We start from the raw sequence: 16,964 nt of genomic DNA, 5'->3' as shown, positions 1-16,964 counted from the left end.
TGGGTAGAAAGACCAAGGGATGCAACTGCTCCGTGATTATTCCTGCACCGACAGCTCAAACCAATATAACTCATGAGGATGACCCAGGGACTTTCTTTTCCAGAAACTGCCATTGCTAATTCCCTTTTTATCTCTTCCAGCACAGCGGGTTGCAATGAAGGACCCAAACCAGAGCAAGCTCTCAACTCTTACATCGCTCAGCGTGAGTTTTTCCCCGACACCACGAGGCAGAACTGCCCAGCCATCCCCAGGTCCCAGATCGACCGGGACGATGGGACACGGATCGATAAATTCCATGGGACAAATCCCACCTGCAGAGAGCCCAGGAACCAAACCTGCTCCTCAAGAGGGAAGAACAGACACAGCTTTTTGCCCAATATGTATTTAAATACAAGTCCCTTGCACCGTGTTGGTCATAAAATATAGCATCCTATTTTTACCAAACTCTCAGTATTGCAGAAAACACGTCTGGAAGGAATTTAAGTTACCTAGCTATCAGGAATAAACGTAGTTGTTATAAGCTTCCAGCAATGCAAACTCTACTGCTTTCCCCAGCTAAACCCAGGGTTTTCCCATCCCGGCACAGACCAAGCCGAAGAGCCACGGGAATAGCAGACGGCGGAGACGTGGAGCGGAAAAGCTTGCCATGACAACTAATTTATGCTCAGAAAAATGACGTTCGACAGCGTTACTCTCCACTTTTGTCAGGTTCCCTGATGAAGCAGCTTCAGAAAATCCACGGGGCTGTCAATCTTCGGTAGAAACCACGTCAAAATTAAACTTAAGAGTTACCATTCCTAACAGATGCTCCGCACGTTTTCCCCGCGTCAGAAATCCTTCTCACGAGTCAATGTTATGACAGAGAAAGGCTGAAACCCAACCGCTTTGACACTAAAGTGCTGCCGCCGCCAAACTGCATTACGCAGCAGATTATATGCCAATTCCCAAAGATTAAGAAATGGAAAACTAAAAGGCAGAGCTGCACTAAAAAAATAAATAAATTAAAAAACAGAGGGTTGGGTCTTTTCCAAGCGAAAACATCTATCGTTGTGAAGCATGTGCTGATTTCCATCTCGACAGGCCGTGGCAGGAAGCCAAAGGCTGCCGGGACTCCAACCTGGGGATGCGGTTTTGCCGGAGCAAGGAGGGTCGGTCCCTACCTCTCGGGGCTTGGGAAAAACAGAGCGCGGCACATCTACCCTGGCCGAGCGGAAGGCGTTTCACACCCTAAAAACGTGTTAGAAAACCAAACAGGAGTGCATTTGCATCCAGGTCAGGTACGATGGGACACCTGCGGGTGACAACGGCGAACATAAGCCTCGGCTCGACAGGTTCGCACAAGACATCTGTTGTGTTGCTAAGGTTTAGAAGCAAAGATTATGTGTTTCCCCAACAGCTTTTATTTACCCTTTAAATAACGTCCAAAACCTGCTGGAGGAAGTCAGCTGAGAAGTGCAGGAACGCACGCCTGGCTAGCAAGGGGCTTTTTCCAGTTATTAAATCCCAATTTGGATCCTCTGGAGCAGGCTCGGGAAGAACACACGACAGCAAGTTAATCACAGGCACAAAAGAGCTCGGGGGTTAGAAAAGCATCTCTGAGGCCCGTTTTAAAGAGGCAGGAGGAGCAGGGAAACCCCTCGATGCCTCCCAATAGCACGTGCTTGCGCAGATCTGGGGATGGAGAAGCTGCACCGAGTTTTGTCTGTTCTTAACCACACCACTTGACAATATTATAAATATTCAAATGCATTCGCTTTGCTAGCTCCTCGATTTCTAAACATTTGAGGGTAAGAAATAACCGTCCTCCAAGCTTTCACGCCCACGCCGTGTCATTTTTCTTCAGGAAAACAAGACTAGCAATAAACTCAACTCCCAAAAGGCACGCTGCCGTCAAAATAACCCTTCAAGCTTGACCTGCCCTGGATGCAGCTTTTGCTTTTACGGCACGGGAACAGCGGGCTGGGAATAACCACCCCCGGACTGCAAAGCAGAAAAAGCCCTTCCTATAACCCTGCGCCAACATCAAAAAAAAAAAAAAGGGAAAAGGCTAAAGAAAGCCGGGCAGTTGGTAATAGGGAGCTAACACATCCCAGCCAGCTTCTATTACCAATTATCCAGCAGATCCACAAGAGAAAATCCCATGCTGGTGTTTTGACTAGTTATTCCATGAGCAGAAGGGAGCGTTTCTGTCCTGTTTGCATTTCGGGGGGATGCAGTAGGTGCTTTCTCACTCATGCTGGCTCTCTGCTCGCATTGAACCGAGCTTCGGTTTGTACGCAGGCTAAAATTAATCTCCGAGCACTCAAAAAGCCGCAGGAAAGGGATTTAAGCAGTCGTGTCTCGTCCAAAAGTACCTGCAATTCAATTAACTTGCCCGGACGGATCCAGGAGTCACTTTCTGCTTGGATCGACTGCTGCGAAGGCCAACACAAGCCCCTTGATGCATCATACTGCATTTTTGCGCCCTACAGCCCTCCTGCTCTGGAAGAATTGCCTCTCTATTCCAGCAACAGAAATGTTTTACGGCATTCAGAAATTAGCCTAAAGCCCTACCAAGGAGGGATCGCAACCGCTTAAAATAACACGTAAAGAAACGCTAGAAGGGCAATCGAAGCAGAGCTCTGCCAGCGCTGATCAAATTTGCCTGGCCCTTCCTAAAAGCTGTGTCTCTGCCAGCTGGCAAAACATTTTATAAGTCTTTTCCTCCTTTCAGAGCACTTCAATTTTCCCTCTCTCCCCCCCCCTTCCGAAATTATTGAAGAACCTGCTATTTATTCCGCTAAAGTTAATTATCCGCTGCAGCGGAACAAACAAGATGAGGAATATTAAACGCGGGGGGGGGGAGGGAAAAACCCACCGGGTTGAAGGATTTCTGGAAGGCTGGTAGCGACACCAGGCAGCCAGCAGCCGGCTCCCGCAAACCCCCCCTCGCCCCAGGAAGGTTTTTCCTACCTGCAGGCACCTCTCCCAGTCCCACCGACCCCAGTTCACAGGCGTGGGTGGCATCAGTGGTTCCCATCCCGAGCTACCTCCTCTTCTCCGCCACTCTCAGCTGGTTTAAGAAGTGCCTGATCCCGCAGGGTTTTTGACCTGGGTTTGTTTTTTGTGTTTGGTGGTTTTTTTTAAAAAAAAAAAAAAAAATCAACTGATTTTAGGAGGAAAAAAAAAAAAAGCCTCCAAGGGAAAGATCTTGAATGAAAATAAGAGGCTGTGTAATAGTACTGAGTCAGAGCACATTAGTCATAAGGGAATGCTCATTTTCACATGCCACCGAAAAATTCTCTCTCCCAAAACATAAGCGTAGAAGCTAGGTTCTCACCCGGGGGAAAAAAAAAAAAAAAAAAAAAATAATACTGAAGGTGTGTGAAAGGACCCAGCCCCGGCTGGAAGGAGAAAGGGACTCTGCAGAACAGAACAATTAATTGCACTTGGCAATCGGCGTTAATTTAGGGGTGGAAGACAGCAACTGCCTCTAACGCGCTCCAGACTCTTCCTCATACTATGCAACTGCTTATTCTGCTTGTCAACAGCCCCATCGGCACGGCAGGGTAGCATTTACGGAGACATTTAGACCTTTTAGGCTTATTCTTTTGCCCAGTTTAAAAAAAAAAAAAAAAAAAAAAAAGAAAAAAAAAAGAGCCTATTCCATCAGACAGACACGTTTAATAATAAGTCTTGGGCTGCTTCCTTGAAAAAAAAAAACAAAACAAAAAATCCTATTTGTACTGGGAAGGATTATTTTTGCATGATATTTTCTTGTTTCTCTCATGCAGCCGTGCCACTTCAATGGCAGCGTCCCCGCCTCCAGTTTGGTTTTTGCTGCTATCAGTTGCCCTACAGAAGCCCCGAGCCCTTTTCTAGCGATATAAGAGGAAAAATAAAGGACTATTTCCTAGGTAGAAGCACATTATTTTCTGACAGCGAGAGCACAGGGAGCAAAGGGTCTGTGGGAGCCATGGGATTTGGTGTATGGCTAAACACCGTTAAATAAGACAACGCCAGCCCCTCAAAACTTGCACCAGTTAGAGCCGATCCATTTGAAAAATCAACTGCCAGAGAAATTCAATGCTGGAAAATAATAATAAAAAAAAAAAAGCAGGTTTTAGTCAAGAAAAAGAACACAAAGCCCCCGGGAAACGGAACGATGAGCAATATCCTGCCTTGCGCTGCCCTGGAGCACGGCGCCCAGGCGGAGGAGCGGGACCTCGGGGACACCTGCGCCAGGCTTTTCTTCTCAGCCCTGCAAAACAGGCAATTCCGAGTTCTTTGAAGCACAAGCTTTTCCCTTTAGTCGCCTTTCGACAGGAAATTGGTGTGGTGGTTTTTTTTTTTTTTTTTTTCCTTTTTCTTTCGTACAAGACCTAACTTCACCCGTGAAAATAAAGGTTTCCTAAATTCCAGCTGCAAGCATGAACATTAAAATACACACCTTTCAGTACTACCCCTCTGCCACGTGTTTCGCCTGATAAACCAATACTTTTATAGAGACTCACTCAAAATCACAGGACTTGACTTTACAGTGCCATATAACCCGCACCATACCGGAACGAAACAGCACGATTACAGCTGGATTTTAATTGATACGGTCATAACAAAAAGGTTTAGAGAGTTACCAGAAATCCCTCCCACCCTGACAACGGCGAGCTGACCCTCAGCTATTTCACACTCCTGCTCGTTTTTATTCTAAGTTTTCAGAAAAAAAAAAAAAACAAACAAAAAACCCCAAAGTAGTAAGATAACATTATGCAGTGAGATTTATTGCCCCAACGGCACAGCAACCTAAAAATAAATCCTGCCTAATCTATCTTCCTACAGAATTAAAACACTGAAAACGAGGAAGAAAAAAACCTGAGGTTTATTCTGGATTTATACAGGAATACAGACCTAGGTAGCAAATATTTTATATACTTGTTGTTAGCGTACAGTTGGGGAGATATCCCTGCAGAACGCTGCTAAACAAGCCGAGATCTCCAACAGCCGACAAAACCCCCCGAATGCATCCAGAACAAATGGGATTTGGAGACCTTCTAGTCTCGTTTGACAGCGTTATTCCCCTTAAACCAGCTTAAGTTGCTTAAAACCTGTTGAAATCTGGCCCGATAAGCACTAACGCCCCAGAAAGAAGCTGTTATATATTAATTATTTAGGTCCTGCTTGAGGTCACAAGCACACGGTTGGCCAAAGAGCCCCCAGTTTAATCACGCTCGGCATTAAATACATTTATCCTTAGGTTAAAAAGATAATCTGGATAGGCCGGGCATGTACACACAGGGCACTGTGCTCTTTGGGTTTCCCTGATAGAAATTCCAGCCTCCACATCCACGTCTCCAACTCGGGGATCTCAGTAATCGCTCAACAACGTTCCATCCCTATGGATAGGGGTGGGATCCCCTTATCCCTGAATATCAACCCTAGCTGGGATTTTCCAGGCGCAGAAAGGGTCATTCCAGGAACTCAGAGCCAAATTTGGCCTGTTTTGAAAACAAAACGTGCAAAAATCCAACGGACTGCATCTAGGTTTGCTCTTGCGATCCATCTCCTCTACTGAAATCACTCTGAATTCTGTAGAGATGGAAATAAGTATTTCGGGCTCACACGCTCCCTCTACCGGCTCCCTGCAAGCCGTTAATTAAAAATATTCTCGCCTGAACTTTTCCCAGCAAAACAAATAATCATGATTCATTTCAAAATGAAGGCAAAACTGCACGCTAGCCAGAAAACGAGAGCAATCCCTAAACAAGCAAAGATGAGGCTTTGAGACTTGAAAATAGAGGATTTTACAGGAAGATGTGCAGATGCTTCTCCGGCTGTTAACATTCGCTGTTTGAGGATAAACAAGTTTGCGCAGCACCTGTCTGGATCAAAAACATGGGATGCGATTTTCGGTACCTATCCAAACCTGCCCGCGGTGATTCATCAGCAAGAACTCCCGCTCCGTAACGCCAAGCGAACACATAACGGCAGATCCTGGAAATAACTGTCACCTCCCGCCTTCGTTAAGATAGCGCGGCAGGTCTGGAGCTCGTGGCAGGGCTCGGAAAGCTGCACTTAAATTAATTATTTTGAGGACAGACTGGAAAAATGACGCAGCACTCCTTACTTTCTACAGGCATCTCTTCAACCTACCAAAGCCACTAAAATTAGTTAATCTGTATAAAGGTTTCAGGCAAATGAAGGCGAATTTACAGCTGAACCACGAGGAAGACACAGACTGCTGATGTAAAAACCAGTCTGGCTTTGACTGTATGAAAAATAAGCCTAAAAACACAACTCGGAAACATCATTTCTGTATTTACATGTCCATCCAGCCCAATGCCCATTTCTATGGCCAAACAGCCCAGAAAACTGTTTGCTCAGGCAAAATAATTACAGGTAAAGCACGGAAACATCCGGGAGAAGGGTTTGCTAACAAAACTAGGAGGTACCCAAACACGTTGGGCAACTTCATTCCTGATTTTTTTAACTGACTGCATGAGATGTTTATTCGGTGTGGTTAGGATTATTTTTTTTTTTTTTTTAAATAAACTCTTTTCTTTGCAGAATGTAACCCGATGAATCCAAACAGCTGCTCCCAGCACAATTCCCACTAAACTGCTGCCCACACGGAGGAAACCGCAGTCCCCGCGGTGCCCACGTGTCAAGCAAACGCTGCCACAGGAAAGCGGCCCGCGGCGAGTGTCAGAGTCCGACCCGGCGCACGACTTCCTTGGCCGGGAAAGCCCTGGATCACATCCACCTCCTCCAGCCCAGCCAGCAAAACAGGCGGCTCGGGAAGCAGCAAAATGTCATTTCCTACCGCTGCACGGCCGGTGGGTGAGCCTCTGCCACCGGCAGCAATCGGGCTGGGGGGGGGTCAGAGCTTTTTCCTCCCCAGGACCTCCTCTAGTCTCCAGGATTTTGAGCCTTCTTGCCTTCGGCAGGCTTTTTCCTGTGAAACTTGAGTGAATTCAGGATTTTTGAGACTCTTCACCTTCCGTTGAATCAGGCAGAAAGGGGCAATAGGAGCAGGAATTAGCGTGGGAGGGAAAACAAACTACAAAAGCCTTGTTTCCCAAAAAACAACCCTGGCAAAGCCCGCCGAGAGGTTCCACACAGCTTCTTCAGAACGTACCAGCACTCCAGGAGACTTAAATCACCAGCGTCAATACCCCTGCTGCAACGCTGCCCATGTCAATCCGGCCGTCTCTTGTTGCGTTAAGCAGAAGGACGACCAGTCAAGAGTTAGGTTTCCAACCCCGCCGCAAAATTCACGCTTTATGTTTGGCTTCAGGAACGAAGAATGAAGTTTTAGCGCTCAGGAAAACTAAGTTAGGCAAACAGTAGGTCAAGGTCAGGGTTTACCAATGGGGCAACTTGTCGTCGCGCTCACATTCAAGCCTCTGGTTCCCCTCCAGCGACGTGGTCTTTGCCTTAGCACACGCACGTGAAGGAGGAAGGGTGTGAAAGAATTTCATTTTTGCAATAAAGGAAGTTATTCTGCAGCCTAAATTCACAAACCACAACGCTCCTCTATTGACTAAGAAATATAAGTCACGAGGAGCCCTGAGACATTTCATCTGAAGCGAAGACGAGCTCAAGGGTCCTGGCTTTCAGGCCAGAAACAGAAGGATGCACTGGAAAAAGCCATGTATTAGTGTAGATGGGTGGCCAAGGTTTAATTTAAATCGATATCCACAGCTTTCAGACGGACTGCTGACTTCGCAGCAGCGCGCTGATGCAATGTTTTTCTCTCTGCTAGCAAGCAGGGTACCAAGATATCTAATACCATCTCGACACGGACATTATCAGCGTACGAGCACTGCAAACGACGCTCTCCCCCCGGTCGTAACTCCCAGCAGATGAGCTGCTCGGCCGTAACACGTATTGCGTGTCTAACACACCGAAAGTGTGTTTTTGCGACGTCCACTCGTCTAATCGCATCAAATAAATTTCTATGCCACCTTCAAACTAGTTGGTGGAATCCCCGGTGCAAAGCCTTTGATGAAAGCTGCCAACTGTGGAGTTAACCATCTAGCAAATATTGCCCAGGAGCAGGGCTGGATCACACCAGAGAGAATTTAAAGGCAGATCTGTTTGCTAAACAGCGATTGCAACAATACAGAAAATACATTCTCTCTCTCAATGGTGGGGGAAAAAAAAAAAAAAAAGAAAAAGGAGTTTACATCAAAAAAAGATACACCGGACCAGAAAACTCTCTGGCCACGTACCTGCCCAATGCAACCTTGAACACCTACACACATTACAAAAGCGCAGCGTCGGCCTGGCTTTAAGCGCCACAGCAGTAATTAACCCCATTTTATAGGTAAAGGAACAAACGCACCGAGAAGCCGAGGTCAAGCAAGCCCTCGACAGCGCTGGGATTACAATACTGGAGGTTTCTGGCTCCCTGACCTGCACCGAATAAATGAGGCTACCGCCTCCCCCGAGTTAAGATGAATATGCAGATAGCGCCAAGAGCTCTGTTTTATTTTTGACGGGCGAGCTGGAAACAAAGATCCACTAATCAAAACATAAAAGGGCGATGGAAAAGAATAAGATTTATGAAAAGCAAGCACAGAGCTCAAGCGCTTGCCTCGACACCCATGCGGAGGGCTTGAGCGTATAAATTCAGAACGTGGCTGAATTAATCACTGGGGTTTTGTTTAGCAGAAGATATTAACTAAGGAGGGCAAACACCTGCCAGTCTCTGCAAATATAAGACTACGTACCCCCTCGTTGTGCTGCGCAGTGCGGATGGAGAGAAGAACGGTGCCTACGGGTCCACAAGCACGAGAGGCACGTGTCGAAGGGCATCGCTGGAGCCCGGCAAAGAGGCAAACACCGGCTTCAAGGCGGGACCGACTGGGAGGCAGCGTGTCTTCTCCTCGCTCACAATCCCGCGGAGCCGTCGTTAGCTCGGTGACCCGCAGTCTAGACAGCGTCCCTTTGATTCCCTGTCAATACGGTGTTGGCAGCGAGCATTGGGAGAGCTCTTCTCTCAGCGCTAAAGCTTCTAAGCTAAACACATTTCTCCCGTAAACCTGCATCTTGGCAGGGAAAAAGCCCAACCAGCTCCCAGCAAACAGCGGTGTCATTTAAAGAGAGCAACAGAGGATTCCTTTAAATCTTTCAGGAGGTAAAACGGACGGGAAGGGAAGGAGAAATACTTCCTTCTTCAGCAACATGAGCGTGGAAAACAGCCCGCAGGGTGGTGGCGATTGCAACCCTAATATTATAAAACGGGAAGGACTGCTCCGCGTCCCCTCCGACACTTTAAGGCTTTAAAGGACAAAGAAATTAGGCTGAATCCGCAAGGAAGACCCACACACCTTGGCCTGAGGGGCGGCAAGCGGCACCCGCACCACCACCGAGGAGACCTTGCAAGCAACCGAGCCACCTACAGGAAAACATAACCCAGCAATTCCATTTAAAAAAATCGATTTCATGAGAGCTAGTTTGACCCACCCAACAGGCTGGATGAGGATTTGCTGCCGTTGCCGCACATTTTGAGAGCTTGCCTTCCTTTTTATGGGACTTTTTTTATTCCCCAGGTAGTGAGAAAGGCAATGCATTGAGAAGCAAATGCACCACAAGTTTGGGATGCGTGATGGGAAGAGCAAGGGTTATCTTTCTATCCTATACACCGTATCTTGAGCCTAGTTGTTTAGCGAGGCTTAAAAATACTAAATACTATGAAAGAGAAGACATAAATTAGAAGTCCAATCCACGTTATATTGAGAAGCAAACAAAAATTCAGGGAAATTGTGCTCATTTCAAATTCATCCCTACCTCTCAACCAAAAATTCAGCTTCCTCCAGCAGCCCAAGGTCTCCCTTCATTAAGATCCCAAACAAGGGCACCCCCTTCTAACTGATAAGCACAGCCTGGCATCGTACCGAGCGGGGCAAACCACGTATTATCACGGATTAGAAAACCCTGGGATTTCACAGCATCCAAGAACGAGGTTCAGAGGGGCTAAAGCGTCCCACGTGTCCCCCCCCCAAGCTACAACGCGTGTGCGTGTCCCCAGAAGGGCTCCGGGAGGCGTGCAGGAGCCCCCGGCAGCAGTTGCGCCGGGGAAAGAAAACAGGCGGCCTAAAAACAAATGCAGGAAAAGCAGCAATTCAACCGGAGAGATTAAAGGTGGCTGCTCGGCAGAGGAATTGAACTAAATAATTGCAGAATGGACGTGACAACAATGGTACGGGAGTAGCTGCTATTTGGTTTTGTTGTTTAAGGTGCTTTGGGCAGGCACCTTCGCATGCCGGCAAAGGATCTGATGTGTAGCTGATACCGATGACAAAAAAACCCCAAAGATTCACCAAAAACGTTTGACTTTTTGCAGAATGATGCTTTTTTAATAGGCTTAGTACCCCCCCACCCCCTACTCAGCACCCTCCTCTGAAAGCTCACCATGAGGGGAACTGCACCGAAGGGATTCGCGATCCTTTGTTAAAGCAGAACTAAATCACTCGTATCATTGCAGTATGATAAAAAGCCAGCCCTAAAAATTAATACGTGCCACAGATTCCCCAATGTACAAAAAGTTTCGGGATGGACAGTTTCTTCCCACAGTCACCCCGACTTCACAACAAGGTTTTGACATCCATGAACTGCTTTTTATCTGGGAAACCCGAAATCGCTCAGCAAACCAGAGATGACATTGAAATGTGTCAGACTGTACAGTCAGTAACGGCAAGAGCAAGAATTTCTGCAGCTTCACGGGGAGCTCTGCTTATGCAGAACGTATACCACAAAACACAAATTTTGCTAAGGTTATAATGTATTTTTTGGCAAAGATCCGAAGCATTCGGCGACAGCCTCTTGCTTTTACACCTCTGGTAGGAGGCAGCCCGGCAGCGAGACACCTCCTAACATCCTCCCTTCGCAACCGACTCAAAATAAAAACAGTTTTTCACCAAACACGACTTGCTGTGGAGACCTGGGGTGTCCTTAAACACATCTCAGAGCACCAACGGGGCTGTCACCGCCGATCTGAGGTTTGACAAGACCAGCGGCGGAAGGGAGCGTTACCGCAGCACATCTATATTAACCTACCGAGAAACCCCAAATAAATTCAAGTAGCTCTACCAACGTACCTTAAGCCCTCAAAAGCCCACACTATCGCAAAATTTGCACAAGCACAGAACAAAATAAGCCAGACAAGCGTTTCAAAATGAGTCTGAAATGTATGAAGAGATACAGCGTGTCTCAGCTGCAAATCACTGTTGCCTAAACTAAGTTAGGTAGGGGGGAAACCAACATTGTAAGTCACAGATGTTTCAGTAGGTGTTCAGCTGGCAAAGATAAACATCTTAAAAACTGCCACAGAAATGGAGAAGCAAATACAGTGCGCAGCACGATGCGACGTGAATTGACCGAAGCTCTAGGAGAACATTTGCAGGTCTTGAAATAGCAAGCTCCTGAAGGCAAAGTCCACGTTTTCTGCATCTTGCTCAACACAAGCCACAGTTTTCGATGCGGCTGTGTCACCCTGCTCCCCTTTAATCTAAGCCACAAGCGAGTTTGAAATGGATCTTGACCTGAATTTCTAAGCTACATCAAAAAGCTGCATTAGCCGCTTGGCAGCACAGCCCAGATACCTTGATGCATCTCTCGGGAACGTCACCAACTGCAGACGGTCCCACTCAGGTCAGAAAATGCACTCCAAAAGGAGCTCTTACCTGCAGAAAGCACATTATCAGAGCCACCACAGTCCTCTTTTCACAAGCTTTTATCCAGATTTGGACTGAATCCGAGCCTAGCTCTGGCTCTAACACCTTTTATAAGCCCCCGCAGACTTCCCCACGCAATGCTGCCTTTCAAAAGCCAAGGGCTTGACGCTTATTTATGTTCAACCTTCTGAAAATTTGTTAGGGCAAAGCCTGAATCAATGTTTTACAACAAAGCCTGCCATGACTAAATACACAGGGAAAAATAACTTCCCTCAGAGGCGCAGCTCTGTTTATACAGAGAGTGGGAAGCCTTTTCCAGCAACACTCGCTCACATCCTGTGGAAGCGGCTGGAATCGGCAGCAGGCGAAACAGGCTGCGCCGAAACCCAACGCCTTCTTGGAACCCTGAAAACAGAACTTTAAAAATCAGTCGTGTGCTGGGAACACACGGAGTACAGACCATCCCCATCCTCCCACTCCAAAGCTACAGCTGGCGTCACACCTTCTGTTAAACGTGAAGATTATGTACGTTAAATTTCCTGAAATTAAGGACAGGACAGTTGAGCACATCCCTGCTATCCTTGGGAATGAACGCCCCCCCCTTCAGAAGGTGCCTGATGCAGCAGCTAGCAATACCAGTGGCTTGAAATCCCCAAGTCAAAGGTAACACACATTCAACAGCAGCAATAAACCATCCCGATCTTTATACCAACCATAGGCAGGAAAATACCATTTGCTCTGCGGGCGAGATTTCTTCTAGGGCTTCTCCGACACCCAAACATCAAGAAAATTTGAGTCCCAGAGACTAAAGGCTGTAGTAAACTCAAATTAAAATTTAAAATGACACATACTGCCTTTAAAAGTCCACACGAGTAAACCAGCAGAGGTCTGTACACCAGCGCAATAACAAAACTGTACGGTGCCTTTCAAACCCAAGTGTTTCACTTGCCTCCGTGGAAAAAAAATGCTGCTTGGGCGGAGCCACCCGTCAGTTAAAACACCAGGTAACACAGCAGGAAAAACATGCACAAAACATCTTCGCTATGCGAAAACAACCGCTGGATGCGATTCTGCTTCTGCTAGAAGCATGCAGATACAAAAGCCCTGGTGAACAGGATTGTACCCCGACGAAGGGACAACTGTAATTTTTTCCTCTGCAAGAGAAGTGTCACCCTGCCTTGGAAATAGCCTGGAATCCCGCCCAGGATCTTGCTCTTTCCTCTCCCAGCTGTGACACCAGGGAAAAGACCAGCCCCGGGCAAACCTTTGGAACACAACCTAAGGGAAAGCTATGGATATTTGGCCTTTCTCTGGCATGAACGGAAGGAAAAGGAAGGAGAGATGGTGGTGGGAACACTCAGGGCTACGGAAAGGAGGAAATAACAGTGAGTCCCTCTTAACTCTTGAATTAACGTCCAGCTCAAAGATTTGGCTCTCTAGAAGGGCCAAGCCTGGTCTGCGACCACCACGTTACGATATAAAGCAGTTTGTTAGGACACTGCAGCGTCATGTCTCATTTGGGGCTTCACGAGGCCACCTGCGAGGCAGCAGATCGATTCAGGCTTCGGGCTGCTACGCAACGGCAGGAGGTGGCTCCTCCGTTGAAGGGCAGGGTGGGTAAAGACGTCGTTACACCCAGGTTACAAATTTAGGTCAGCGGCCTCTCCAATGTAATTTATTTTAATTCACGTCTCCTTTAGTGAAGGGGAAGACTTCCAGCTGGTGACCTGCAGCATGAGCCAGTCTCACCAGTGATAATTAAAGCCATTTTAATACAAACGACATCCCCGGTGATCAACCGGGTTATCTTACAAGCAGAACACAGTGCCCACATAACGAATTGATTCACCGTACTGCAGACAAGCCTTTCAGTTTGCACGACTTCTCTTTTGTTCTTCCTCCCAGCGTTAATTAGAGTTTGGATTATTAACAGCGAGATACCAAGGCTCTGCTCCCGCTCTCCTGGCTCCTAAGAAATGCCCTCCCCGATTTGAAAATGCAAACAGGCTTGAAGCAAGACGCTTCACCCTGGAGAGGTTTGGGCAGCATCTTGCAGGCAGCATGAGATAATCCTCCCGAGCGAGACCCGTGCATCGAGGCGAGCCCCTGCAGTGTCTGCCCAGCCCAGCCCCGTTGTGCCAAAAAACCAGTAATAAATAAAGCCGCTATCAAACCACCGACAAGAGATTATCAGCGAAGACAATGCGGAGTAACACCCTCAATCCTAATAAATACCAAGCTCGCCACCACTACTGATTTAATGCAAGGTGTTCAGGACCAAAACAAGTGTATGTATATACACATATGATGAGCAGCACGCAAGGCACGAACGCCGATGCGAGTCGAGACGTGGAGTTATACGGAGAATAACTGGAGACTGAGCCTCACCTTTGTTTTTACACGTAGGAGACGTGAGCCTTGGGGGCAGCCACAGCCCCCCCCGCAGCCTCCTCACACCCGCCCCCCCCTCACTGCCAGCCTGTGCCTTGGCTCTGCCTAACCACACCACTGATTTTTGGGGCTAAACCTAGGGGGTTTGGGGCGGGGGAGGGGGGGGGGAGGCGGGGAGCAGGCAGATTTTGCCCACCCCGGCGCTGAGGAAGACCACGGGGCTGCCTTCGCCTTCCCCCCACCACCCCGGGGCTACCGCTGCCCTCGGCGGGCAGGGAAGGGGCCTCCCCCCCTCACAGGGCCGAGCAGCCCTCGGGGTGGTGGGGCTACAACACGCCGGGGGGGCTCTGCCCTCAGTGGGGACCCCCCCAAAAAGAGGTAAGCGGGGGAAAAAAGAGAGCCTCAAGCCCCCAGATGGGTGGGTCCCCCCAGGCGAGGCCTGGCCCGCCGCCCCTCTCCCCAGGGAAGGGGCGCTGCCCACCGCCGGTCCCTCTCCTTCCCCGCCCCGGGGAGGCCGCGCCACCGGGCCGCTCACCTGCCGCCGGCTCACCGCCCGCCGCGGCCGGGCCCGAGCCCTCAGGGCTGCAGGCGGCGGGGCCGCCGCGTCTCCCGGGTGACGGCTGGCCCCGGCGCCGCCATCTTCCCTCCCCGCCGCCGCCGCTGCCGCTCCGGCCGCGGGGAGAGCGCACTGCGCAGGCGCGGGACCGGCCCCGCGTCACATGACCGGGGAGGGAGGGGGGGAGATGAGGGTCACGTGGCGGCGGGCGCCATGATGGGAAGGTCAATTCGCCACTCCTCCGCCCTCCATAGCGCAGCGGACGTTTCGCGGCGGCGGGAGGCCGCCATGTTTGGAGGGTCTGGCCAAGGGCACGCGCACCTCCCCGCCGCCATGTTGGAAGAGGCGGGCGGGCGGGCGAGGCCGCCATGTTGGGGAGGTCGGCTCTGAGGAGAAGGTGGCAGGGCGGCTCCCCTCTCCTCCCCGGCCGCCTCGCAGGCCTCGGCCGCCGCCCTTCTCCTCACGCTTCACCCTTTCTCGGGCTCATCGCCTCAGCCACCCCCCGGGGAGGCACGACTGGGGCCCGGGGAGCCTCCCTGCCCACAGGGTCAGGGCTTCCCTCGCTGCCCACCATGGCCTTGCCATGTTACTGCCTCTCCCCCGAGGCCTGGCTGCCTTTTGAGGCAGGGGACGAGGCCCAGCAGGGAGAGGAGACGGGATCTGTCTCCACCCCTGAAGGACAGCAGGTGCCAGTTTCACCATGAAGGTGAGGGAAGGAGGGAGCCCTCGGTGCTTCTGGAGCCCTTCCCCGCGTGGGTACGTATGTCTGGGCACACCGGCTCTGCGTTTTGACATGCTGCTGAGTTGTGGGGTGACATTATTCCTCTGGGGAAGGGGCAGAGGAAGATGCCACCATTCTCTCTGTCTTCTGCAGACCTGCCTCTACCACAGAGGTTGCTGCTCAGCATCCCGGACACTGTGCCATGCCAAATCGGATGCCCCAGTTGCCTTGTAGAGGGCTGGAATTACCTGAAAGGAGACGTGGAATTTGTCCACAAGCCCGTAAGTAACCCAGCGTTCATGTGTGTGTGCGCGCGTGACCATTAAGATCACATTCCCAAAAGATCAGCAATGCTCCCGCAAGGTTTTGCGGGACGCTCCGTTTTGAGCAGGAGCGCCATGGACGGGAATGGGATTTCTTACAGCATGGGCAAAACTGGCAGGATGGAGGGAAGCGTCCAAGAATAACGATGCTGGGAAGCTGAATGTGCTGCGGATCGAGCCAACAATGCCGGGCACTGCCTGCTGGAAAACACAGTTCCTGTTTCCTCCTGGAAAAAAACCCTGGAGGATGGGTCGGAACAGCCCGAGGCGGCTGCACCCTTTCCTCCCACCCCCGTGAGCCCCATGCCACCCCAGGGAGGGGACGTTCTATCTCCCACCCCTCCGGGGTGCCAAAAAAGTGGAAATCCAAGGATATAAATCCCCCCCTGAGTGCTGTACACCCCACTAACAGCCCCACTTTAGATAGACAGCCCCCCAAAACTCGGCTGCGAAGTTGCCCGGCGGGTCCCTGCCTGGGTTTTGGGGTTGGCAGAGGAGAGGGGGCTGCGGAGGGGGCAAACCCCAGCGATTCGGTCAGGATTTCTCTGAGCTGGAGTAATTTTTTTTTTTTTTTTTTTTTTTTCCTAAGAAGCCCGTCGCCATCTGGTGGCAAGCTGCAGCTCCCAGGTAGCGTTTGGGGGAAAACTGAAGGATTTAAGGGCAGTTTCTCTAACTCCTTGTCCGAATGTTGGATTATTTTTTTTTTAGGATGCTGGAAGCGGTGTTTTAATTTTGCAGCGAGCGAGCAAAAATTAGATGCAACCCTCACCCCCGATACCTTTGTATCGCGCAAAACCCAGAGTAATACATTGGTGTGATGAATATCCCGGGTATGAAGGAGATAAACCTAATAAATTAGTTTTATTTTTTGGGAAATCTAGCTGTTTTTAAAGGCCAGAGATGAAGTGGGCCCTGCTGCCCCTCCGGAGATTTCAGAGTAGCCGAGGGCTTAGATGAAAAGAGAGATAAATTGGGGTGATGGAAGGACACACAGACACCTCGAAGCCTGCGGGAGGGACGGTTGGGTTCGTGGACAAGATGTGCTAAAAACTGGCTGGGGGTTTTGGTCAAGAACCTCCAAATTAAGGCAAAATGCCCGCAAACTCGCCGAGCCGTTGGAGCGTGGATCCCTCCGTGCTGCTGCCGCCCTTCCCGCCCTGCTGCGGCTTGGCCTGGGCTGTGAGAAGCCGTGTGTGTGTGTGCGTGTGAGTGTGCAAGAGTGGGTGTGCAAATGCAACGCACACGCGTGTGCCCCCCCGCGGGCCCTGCGGCCGGTCCTCCCGCCCACCAGGGGGCGTGCTGCTCCCCCCCCGCCGCCT

General features: G+C 49.9%; 1 protein-coding gene and 1 long non-coding RNA gene across 2 annotated transcripts in view; one reads left to right on the top strand and one right to left on the bottom strand.

Moving 5' to 3' along the window:
- FBXO42 (F-box protein 42) overlaps positions 1 to 14,712 on the bottom strand; it is a 51,742-nt gene extending 37,030 nt beyond the window's left edge. The window contains exon 1 of the mRNA XM_054222370.1: positions 14,581 to 14,712. The gene's annotated coding sequence lies outside the window, so the exon portion shown is untranslated. The remainder of the gene's footprint in view (positions 1 to 14,580) is intronic.
- A 260-nt stretch (positions 14,713 to 14,972) lies between these two features.
- On the top strand, positions 14,973 to 16,480 carry LOC128918351 (uncharacterized). Its single transcript, XR_008469507.1, has 3 exons — positions 14,973 to 15,357; positions 15,476 to 15,603; positions 16,354 to 16,480. It is a non-coding gene; the product is annotated as an uncharacterized LOC128918351 (long non-coding RNA).
- The last annotated feature ends 484 nt before the right edge of the window (positions 16,481 to 16,964 follow it).

The sequence above is a fragment of the Rissa tridactyla genome, chromosome 16 (assembly GCF_028500815.1).
Source record: "Rissa tridactyla isolate bRisTri1 chromosome 16, bRisTri1.patW.cur.20221130, whole genome shotgun sequence".
NCBI lineage: Eukaryota > Metazoa > Chordata > Aves > Charadriiformes > Laridae > Rissa > Rissa tridactyla.
The sequence above is the reverse complement of the archived record's forward strand: the minus strand, read 5'-3'. Positions and strand labels throughout refer to the sequence as shown.